General features: G+C 34.7%; 1 protein-coding gene and 1 long non-coding RNA gene across 2 annotated transcripts in view; both read right to left on the bottom strand.

The window, feature by feature from the left end:
• Nucleotides 1–9,375, bottom strand: part of RIPK2 (receptor interacting serine/threonine kinase 2) — a 40,661-nt gene that overhangs the window by 18,598 nt on the left and 12,688 nt on the right. The window lies entirely within an intron of this gene.
• LOC114895467 lies at nucleotides 2,933–7,550 on the bottom strand. Its single transcript, XR_003793562.1, has 3 exons — nucleotides 7,068–7,550; nucleotides 4,281–4,436; nucleotides 2,933–2,951 (listed from the first exon to the last, which is right to left on the bottom strand). It is a non-coding gene; the product is annotated as an uncharacterized LOC114895467 (long non-coding RNA).

The following is a 9,375-nucleotide window of genomic DNA, read 5'->3' on the forward strand; positions in this document are numbered from 1 at the left end:
TAAACGTTAAAAAACAGTGGTTGAGTATTCTAACACATTCTGAGTTACTTTTAATAATTCCTTGACTATAATTATCAAGGCCTATTGGTATAATCGAAGATCTGAATTCATTCATTTGTTTTTCATGGGTCAACAACCACTTCTTGAATGCTTCTATACGGCATATGCTAAGCAGGCGGCAGTGAATAAAACAGACTAAATTTTAGTCTTTGTGAAGCTTATTATATTATAATTGGGGAAGATGGTCAATAAACATATTAATAAAAAATGTTTTGTAAGATGGTGAAAAATACTATGGAGAAGCATTAATCAAGGTATGAGGATACAGAGGAACTAGGCAGGTTGTCAGGGAAAGCCACTCTGATAATGAGGAAGAAAAGGAAAGGGAGTAAGTCATGAGTATGTAACAAGGAAGAATAAATCTGACTCCATATTGGATCTGTTTCTTTTGCTTTAACCTTCGTATTCTATTGCTTTTGCTACAAGTTAAGAATGTTGCCTATAGCCTGAAATATACAAGACAGCCCATTCTCAAGGCTCTGACCTTTAAGGGTATAACACTTTTCTATTCATACAGAGATAAAAAGTTACAGAACAGACAATTACATTTGTCTTGTTGGAGGTTTACAGGAACATCAAGATCTGACCTACATGGACTGCTGCAAGAACAAAGGATTCCAAGAAATTTGCAACAACCAACCACACCCTATCTCCTTTTAGTCTGAATTCTAGCTGGGGTAAGGTGGTTCTTTGGGACACGAGTCCACCATCTTCTTGGTCTACTGGCTTTCTGAATAAAGTTGCTATTCCTTGCCCCAACACCTCGTCTGTTGATTTACTGGCCCTGTCCTGCAGTGAGCAGTATGAACTTGGACTTGGTAACAAGGACACCTGGGAAAGCAGTCAAGCAAGGACTTCTGTAATATTCTAATGGAAAAAAATGGAGAAATATGGGCTGTATAACAGCTCTTTTAGGAGTATTCCAAACAAAATGAATGCTTATTCTCCAAAAGCCCTAATTAATAAAAGGATTGATATTGACCTGAAAGGAGGTTTTCAGACCATGTTGTGTAGCTCTGATTTGAGCTCTGTACTGCTTAATAGTTAATCATGACTTGAAGACACAAAAAAGCAGCTAATTAAGTTTGAAGATGACACAAAGCTGGAGGACAAAGTTAAAAATCCTTGGACTACAGAAAAAACATTCAAAAAGGTCTTAAGAGCTGAAGTTATCACCCAAATCTAACAAGATAAACTTTGATGATGTCCAGAAAATATTCTGTAAAGTACATGACAAGGAGACATGACTTAAGTAACAATACATTAAAAAAAAAAAAAGAAAGAAAACCTCTCAGTGTTTTTTATTGACACTGAGCCCAATCTGAATGTTGTTATAGGACTGCCCCCCAAAAGATGAATTAGTAAGGAACTATGAATACGAAGTAAAGTATTTAAGGACGATTCTACATTTATCACACCACATCAAGGGTGTAACTGAGCAGGACCCTATGAGGCCTTCCTGGGACAGACCTCCCCCCACATATCTACTGCTTTAGCTCCTCTCTAAAGTACCTAGATAATAGTATCTGATGTATATTTCCTGAGTTTTTCAGATGCTAAAACCACCAACAAATGGAAGAAATTAACTACTTGATGATCATGGGCATGTAATCCCCAGACCTTCTAGCACCTAAGGATTGACCACCATCAACCAATCAGAGAATTTGTGCAAGAGCTGACCACATACCCAAGGTGTGCCCCTTCCTCACCTTGCCTTTAAAAATGCTTTGCTGAAACCCTTTGGGTAGTTAGGGTTTTTTCAGCATGAGCTACCTCTTCTCCTTGCTTGGCCCTGCAATAAACCTTTCTCTGCTCCAAACTCTGACATTTTGGTTTGTTTGACCTCACTAATGTGTTGGCCACACAAACTTGTGTTAGGTAATATGGGTATTTTGATTAGTTTTGAGGATCAAAATTTAAGAGAGATTTAAACACAGATGCATCTAGATAGCACCGGGGATTAAAACCTATGTAATAAGGAAATTGGCTGAATAAACTAAAGATGTGTATAAGGGAAAAGTGTATGTGAGAAGTAAGGGGATTAGAGCTAACTTCAAATCTCAGAAGGACTGTCAGGTGGAAATAAAATTGGACTTTGAACTCACTTTATCACTAGGACTGATGAGTGGAAGCAACAGAGAAGGAGTTTTGACTGATCGTATAAAAAAATGTCAGTCATTCAGTTACGGATCTTAAACACTCTCTTGTCACAGGGTAACTGCCTTGGGAGATGAGGGATTGTTGTAGTGAGGATTCAGAGGACCAGCTGATTAGGGGACTAGAATAAGTCACTTCTACCTGTATGGTTCTATAACTGATGTAATAGATTTGTCTCTTTTTTTTAAGTAGTATTGAGGCAGCAGCTTGCTTCTCTCTTCCTTTTCCTTCCATTTTATTCTAGGCAGAGGGAGTGCCTTCAATAAAGGTTTATTTTTTCACTTAACTTTTCTCACACTTTTTATATTTATTTTTCTATTGTTCCAACTTCCTTATTACTTATTTGAACATTTTTGGATACTTATAATAATCTTCAATTATGTATATTATTTGAAGTGTAGCAAAATACTATGTAAAAATAAAGTGAGTTACATTTAGGATTAATTTCTCAGCAACTACTTTTTATTTGCTGTCATCAGTTACATATAGGGTAACTGAAATCACTACTCCTCTGGCGCCTTTAGGTATCTAAATCTTATGCTTTATGCAAAAAATTAATTCAAAACAGATCACAGATCACAGATTTAAATGTAAAACATAAATCTATGGAACTTTTAGAAGATAACATACAAGTAAATCTGCAATACCTTTAGCTTCGTGAAGAGTGCTTAGACATGACAGCAAAAGCATGATAATAAAAGAAATAAATTATAACTTTTGCTCTGTGAAAGACCCTGTTAAAAGGATGAAAAGAACAAACTTTGGATTGGCAGAAAATTTTTGCAAACTACATATCTGATTAAGGACTTATATCTAAAAAATATACAGAACTCTTAAAACCCAATAGTATAAAAGCAAAGAATCCAAGTAGAAAATGGTCTTAAGATATGAAGAGATGTTTCACTGAAAAGGATATAGAGATGGCAAATAAATAAATAACAATATTCAACATTATAGGAAAATGAAAATTAAGACCATGGTGCTATATCACTATACATCTATTAGAATGCTAGAATAAAAAACTATGATAATACCAAATGCTGGTGAGGGTGCAGAAAAGCTGGGTCTTTCATACATTGCCGGTGGAATATACAACAGTACAGCCACTGTGGAAAGTAGCTAGGTAGTTTCTTAAAAAGCTAAGCATATGCTTACCATATGACCAAGCAGTTATACTCTTGGGCATTCATCTAGGAGGAATGAAAACTTATGTTTGTTCAAAAAGTTGCACAGGACTGTTCCTAGGAGCTTTATTGTAATTGCCAAAGACTAAAAATAACCAAAATATCTCTCAATAGCTGAATGGTTAAACAACTTTTGTACACCCATACCATGGAATACTATTCACCAATGAAAACGAAACCAACTGTTGACACAAGCAACAACTTAAATGGATCTCAAAGGCATTATGCTAAGTGAACAAAGCAGTCTCACAATATCACACACTGTATGATTCCATTCATATAGTATTCTCGAAATGACAAAATTATAGCGATGGAAGACAGGTTAGTGGTTGACAGTAGTTAGGTATGATGGAGGGGAGAAGGTATGACTATAAAGGGGTAGCATAAGTGATATCTTTCTTGTGATAGAGTAGTGCTATATCTTGATTGCTGTGGTGGTTACACAAATTTACACATGATAAAGTGATACAGAACTATATACATGCATTGTACCAATGCCAAATTCCTGGTCTTGAAATAGTACTATAATTATATGTGATGTAACCACTGGCAGAAACTGGGTGAAGGGTACATGGGACTCCTTTGTATTATCTTTGCAACCATCTATGAATCTATAATAATTTCAAAATAAAAAGTTAACAAAGGTATAATCGACAATTTAAATTAAGAACAGAATGACTGTATTTTGAACCATAATTTTACCAATGTCTGTAGTCTAGGAATAACTAACTCACTGCAGCAGGAAGAAGTGGCACTGAATTAGGGGCTATGAAAAAGGCAGAGATATTAAATTGGTAAGATAGAAGAAATAACTAAAAAGTCTTTAAAACTATTAAACACAAGGATGCAGATAAGCTTTTTTTAAAAAAAAGTAACTACCTTAACGTGAAATTCATTATCCAATAAGATATTCTGAGTCTTCAGGTCATGATGAAGTAGAGGAGGATTCATATTGTGCAGGTAATTTACACCTAGTGCAATTTCATGCAGAATACGAAATCTTAATGGCCAAGGAACATCAGGATATTCATTTTTCTTCATATATATGGAAAGAAACAAAACTAAAATTAGTGGCCAAATTTATTTCCACTTAGAAAATGAAATATTCCATGAGGAAATATAGTATTAAACTAAATATCTGGTATAACTAAATTCAGGGCAAAAAATACTCATTTTGTTATATTATCAATTTGACGTTATTTAACATCCTTGTATCTTACTTTCCTCAATTTTTAGAGAAAATGACTTTACAGTACTGATATTTCCTTTTAGTTTATACTGGTAATGCAACTACATGGTATGGGGTCTTTCTTCAGTTGAGACAGTTTTAAATTATTTTTTATCTGTATAATACCCAGACATAGATTTATACTCATACCCACCTTCCCATTCTATGGCTTCTTATCAAATAACTTGTGCCCATGAATGTGTACACACACACACACACACACACACACAATTTGTTTCTATTCAAAATTTATATTTTAAATTTCCTATTAATATAAAACCATACTTGATTACGATGATAACCACTGCATCAATTAAAATTATGACCATAATATATTTACTTACTAAGCATTAATACTTCATATTTTTAAATCATATATTTACTTGCATTTCAGCTTGAAAAATTAGCATTTGGGAGTTTTGCTTTTGTGAAGGAGACAAAAATCATCTTCATTTCTAAGTATATATAACATAGAAACATTAAAAATGTAATGTTTTCTATTTCCTGGTACTTACAAGTGACAGTCATCTGAACTTTCTTAAATGTTTTCTGAACATAAAAGTTAATACAGCTTCCCAGGAGAATGAACATACTCAGAAAAATTAGATAATTTGGGAAAATCCAACAATGAATCATCAGGGACCATGCCACTGGGTACATTTTACTAAATAATATGAAAAAGTATGCTTCCACTGAGCTCAAAACTGTTCTTAAGAATTTTTTTTCTGCAAATGGGTCAGCTTATAGTTCATTGATTAACTAACTTGGCAGGGGAGTGGCTCAAAATACTTGTCTTTACATAGTATTTTGATTTTTTTCAACAATCTTTTGTGAGGTTGGGGGAACGTGCTTCAAGATAAATTCTGACCTAATAATACAGGACACCAAAAGAAACACAAAACACAAATGTTCAACATTACTTCCTCTTGTATACACAGATTCCCATCCCCTTGAGTAACTGGATCTTTTAATCTTTAAAAAGGTAACTTTTTCTGAAAATTATATAGTTTAAAGAAGTAACAAGGCCTCTCTGCAGTATAGTGCTATATGGAAGCTTTTGATCATGGAGAGGAAGGTAGATGAGTGCTCACTATGTATTTTATGATTCCTTCCAGGAGTCAGCAATCCCCCTGTAGGAGGCTCTAGAATTTCTAATGGGCTCCAAATCTGGGTACCAGAGCATCTACTGTGGTGCTGGGGTATGGGAAGACAACATTAGAATTTATGCTTATACTCATGTAACAAAAGGAAACTGTGTTTAATTAGTATTTGTGTCTTACTTGCTCTGTTGGTTACACAAATCCTATGCACTGACACTAGTTATTTTACTCTGCCCTTGTTTCAGATGGTCCTGTCACAAACAGAATGTGTTGTATCCTGAAATAAAGAGGAAGTCACTCCATGAGTGGTGACAGTGGCACCCATTCTCTCTTGTTTCCTTATAGAACACTGTGATGTATCAGAATTTAGGAGTGTTCAGTGACTAGATTTTACAGATTATGTTACTACTCAGTTTTAACTAAAGCACCCCTCACAAAAGAGACCGAGTTCTTCAAAAATATTTCTTGACAGAAACTGCAGGCTAGAGATAATCTTAGTAATATGAGATCAAGCAAACAACAATAGATGGATACACATATTTTGAGAATGAGGACACCCCCCACAACCGGGCCATATTTGTTTACTGATGGGATTCACAATTAAAGCCAGATAACTGACACCTTGGGAAAAAGGTACATGGCTCATGCCATTCTCTATTATTGGAAAAGCTCATGTATTTGATACTCAGATTTATTTGGTCTATTAATTCAGAACTTTATGAACTGGTATTATTAACATTTAATTTGAACCCTACATTGTCTTTAACATAAAATGAAATCTGGCTTAAACTAACAATAAATTGTATGGTGTGCAGAGTTTATCTTTTCTCTCTCCTGTTCCTCTCTTACATATATATACATGTGGATATTAGAATTCAGTGTAAACCTCAGGAACAGTAACCTAAGCAAAATAATCTAGGTCACTTAGAATGCAGGGTCTGACTCCACAGTAGTTTTCTTTTTCTTTTTTTTTTTTTTTTTTGCGGTACCCGGGCCTTTCACTGTTGCGGCCTCTCCCGTTGCGGAGCACAGGCTCCGGACACGCAGGCTCAGCGGCCACGGCTCACGGGCCCAGCCGCTCCACGGCATGTGGGATCCTCCCGGACCGGGGCACGAACCCATGTCCCCTGCATCCGCAGGCGGACTCTCAACCACTGCGCCACCAGGGAAGCCCCACAGTATTTTTAACAACACAAAAGAAGCCATAAATGGTGAGTTTTTCATTATTCTTATTTTGATTCATCTATATATCCCCAAATAATCTGATCATTTGTAAAACGAAAGTACTATATAGGTTGAAGAACAGAATTATAACGACTGAAAATGTATAATACTTACCCTATGTAGGAGTTCATTTAATGACCCATTTGGCATGTATTCAGTAACTATTCCCAAAAATTCAGGCTCATTGCAAATTCCCAAAATTGGAAGAATGTAACTAAATCTAGCTTTGTGTAAAATTTCAGCTTCTCTTAAGACATCATTTCTTTCACTAAAGAAAGAAAATGTATAATTATTTCAAAGTAAGGAAAAATACACAATTATCAAGCCCATAAATATTAATTAATCCTGGATTTTTTCATTCATTAGCTTTTGATGTCATGTAAATTATGCAGCTTCTCTTAGTTTCTTCGTGTTTAAAGTTGGGATAATATCTACCCTATATATTCCATAGGTCTGTTTAGAGACCAAAATACCTGTATAAGCCACTGACAGAAAAAAGTGCTACATACAGATCATTATTGTACTCTTCTCAGGAAAGGGAAAGAATACCATGTTTAAGTTTATAAAGTCTATATTAGACTGATAGGTGCTTGAACTAATTACATTAAGTTTATGTTGTATTAAAATGATCAAATTTGATTAGACTATTATATTAAATTTTATGGTTGCATACCATGTAAAAATTTTCTAAATATCCTGAATATTAAAACACTTAAATGTTGTAGATTTTAATGACTAGATGATAATAGTTGCATAAGGGTCAATAATGCTTAGAAATTATATACTGGAACACAGGAAAAGGACACTGAGAACAGGTAAATGCTTATAATGGATCCCTGGGCTAACTCTGGATCCCAGGTTCATTTGATTTTTCATTCATAAAACAAATAAATATTTAACATTTATTATGAATAAAGAACTGTGCTCAGCATTATGGAGACTAGTAAGTTTAAGAAAACCAAAAAAAAAAACACATAGTCTGTGACCTCAAACTGTCCAGAAATCTTTTTAAGAAAAATAAGTACTCACTGTGGTCTTGATTTACACTTCTCCAATGATTAGTGATGTTGAGCACCTTTTCATATACCTATTGGTCATTTGTATGTCTTTGGACGTGTTAATTATATTGATATTGGTAATTATTCCATGATGATGTATATGTATAGCAAATAATCATGTTTTGCACTTTAAATATATATGATTATATTTGCCAATTATTCCTCAATAAAGTTAAAAAATAAGAAAAGCAAATTAAAAAAAGAAAACCAAATACTTAAAATATAAGGCAGAATATGATAAGCGCCATCAAAAACAAGTAAATAAGCAAGCAAATAAATAAATAAATAAATATAGGGAGCTCAGAGAACTAGTAAATCTGGGCTAAGGGAGTTGCTACAGCCTTCAGAGAGAGATGTCAACAGTACTTTAAGGATGGATAGAATTTCAACCACTGGAAAAAGGGCGTCCAAGATATGTGGTCCTTCTCCAAGATGGGAGAGATTTTGCCTTTCTTTTTCATCTGTGTATCCCCAGGATCTGGAACAGTACCTGGCACACAGAATTTGTCTAATAGATGTGTATCAAATGAACTCAAGGAAGTTAAAGTACAGGCTATATCTGGAAAATGACAAATTGTTTAATATGAATCAGGATGTGTAACAGCGTGTGTAAAGGGAGTGAAGGTGAATAGGGTAGGGTAGGGCCTCATCTCAGAGCCTGAAAGCCAGGTGAGAGCATTTACACTTTATTTGGTAGTCACTGAGTTGTGACTACAGGTTATTGAGCACAGGAGTGACAGGAGTGGAACAAACTTTTAGGATGATTAACTTGGCAGCAAGGTGTAGGATCAGCAGAAGGAGGTAGAGTTTGAAAGCCAGGTATTAGAAGATTATAATACTAGTTAAGATGTGAAGCAATGAGAGTCTGAAACTATAAAGGTTGCAGTGTAAATAGAAAGAAAAACACTAGCTGAATAGAATACCCAGGCTCTGGTGGCTGACTGATTGACCTGATTGACTAAGGGAGGTATATACATATATATATGTGTATATGTGTGTGTATATATGTGTGTACGTATGTGTGTGTGTACATATACATGAAGGGAACTGGATTTGTCACCACTTTTTTCCATGGATGATTTGGTATTGGTAGCAGCAGTAATAGAAAGAGAACTGTCTCTAGGAGAAGCTTATTAGGTAAACAATGATGATTAGTTGGTGCTTAAACCACCCAAGCTCTTGATGAATGGCTGCTGAAATAAGAAAAGCAACAGACATTCCAGACCAGACTACGAAGCCTCCTTTAAAAACAAACAATAAGCAAAATAAAGCAAAAAAATCTTAGTCATCTATGTTTTGAAGAGGTAATATACTTACATGTTTCAAAATTCAAGAATTACAAGAATGCATAAAGAGTTTCTCTT

Source organism: Monodon monoceros, unplaced genomic scaffold (assembly GCF_005190385.1).
Source record: "Monodon monoceros isolate NGI ecotype Baffin Bay Population unplaced genomic scaffold, NGI_Narwhal_1 Super_Scaffold_14, whole genome shotgun sequence".
Lineage (NCBI taxonomy): Eukaryota > Metazoa > Chordata > Mammalia > Artiodactyla > Monodontidae > Monodon > Monodon monoceros.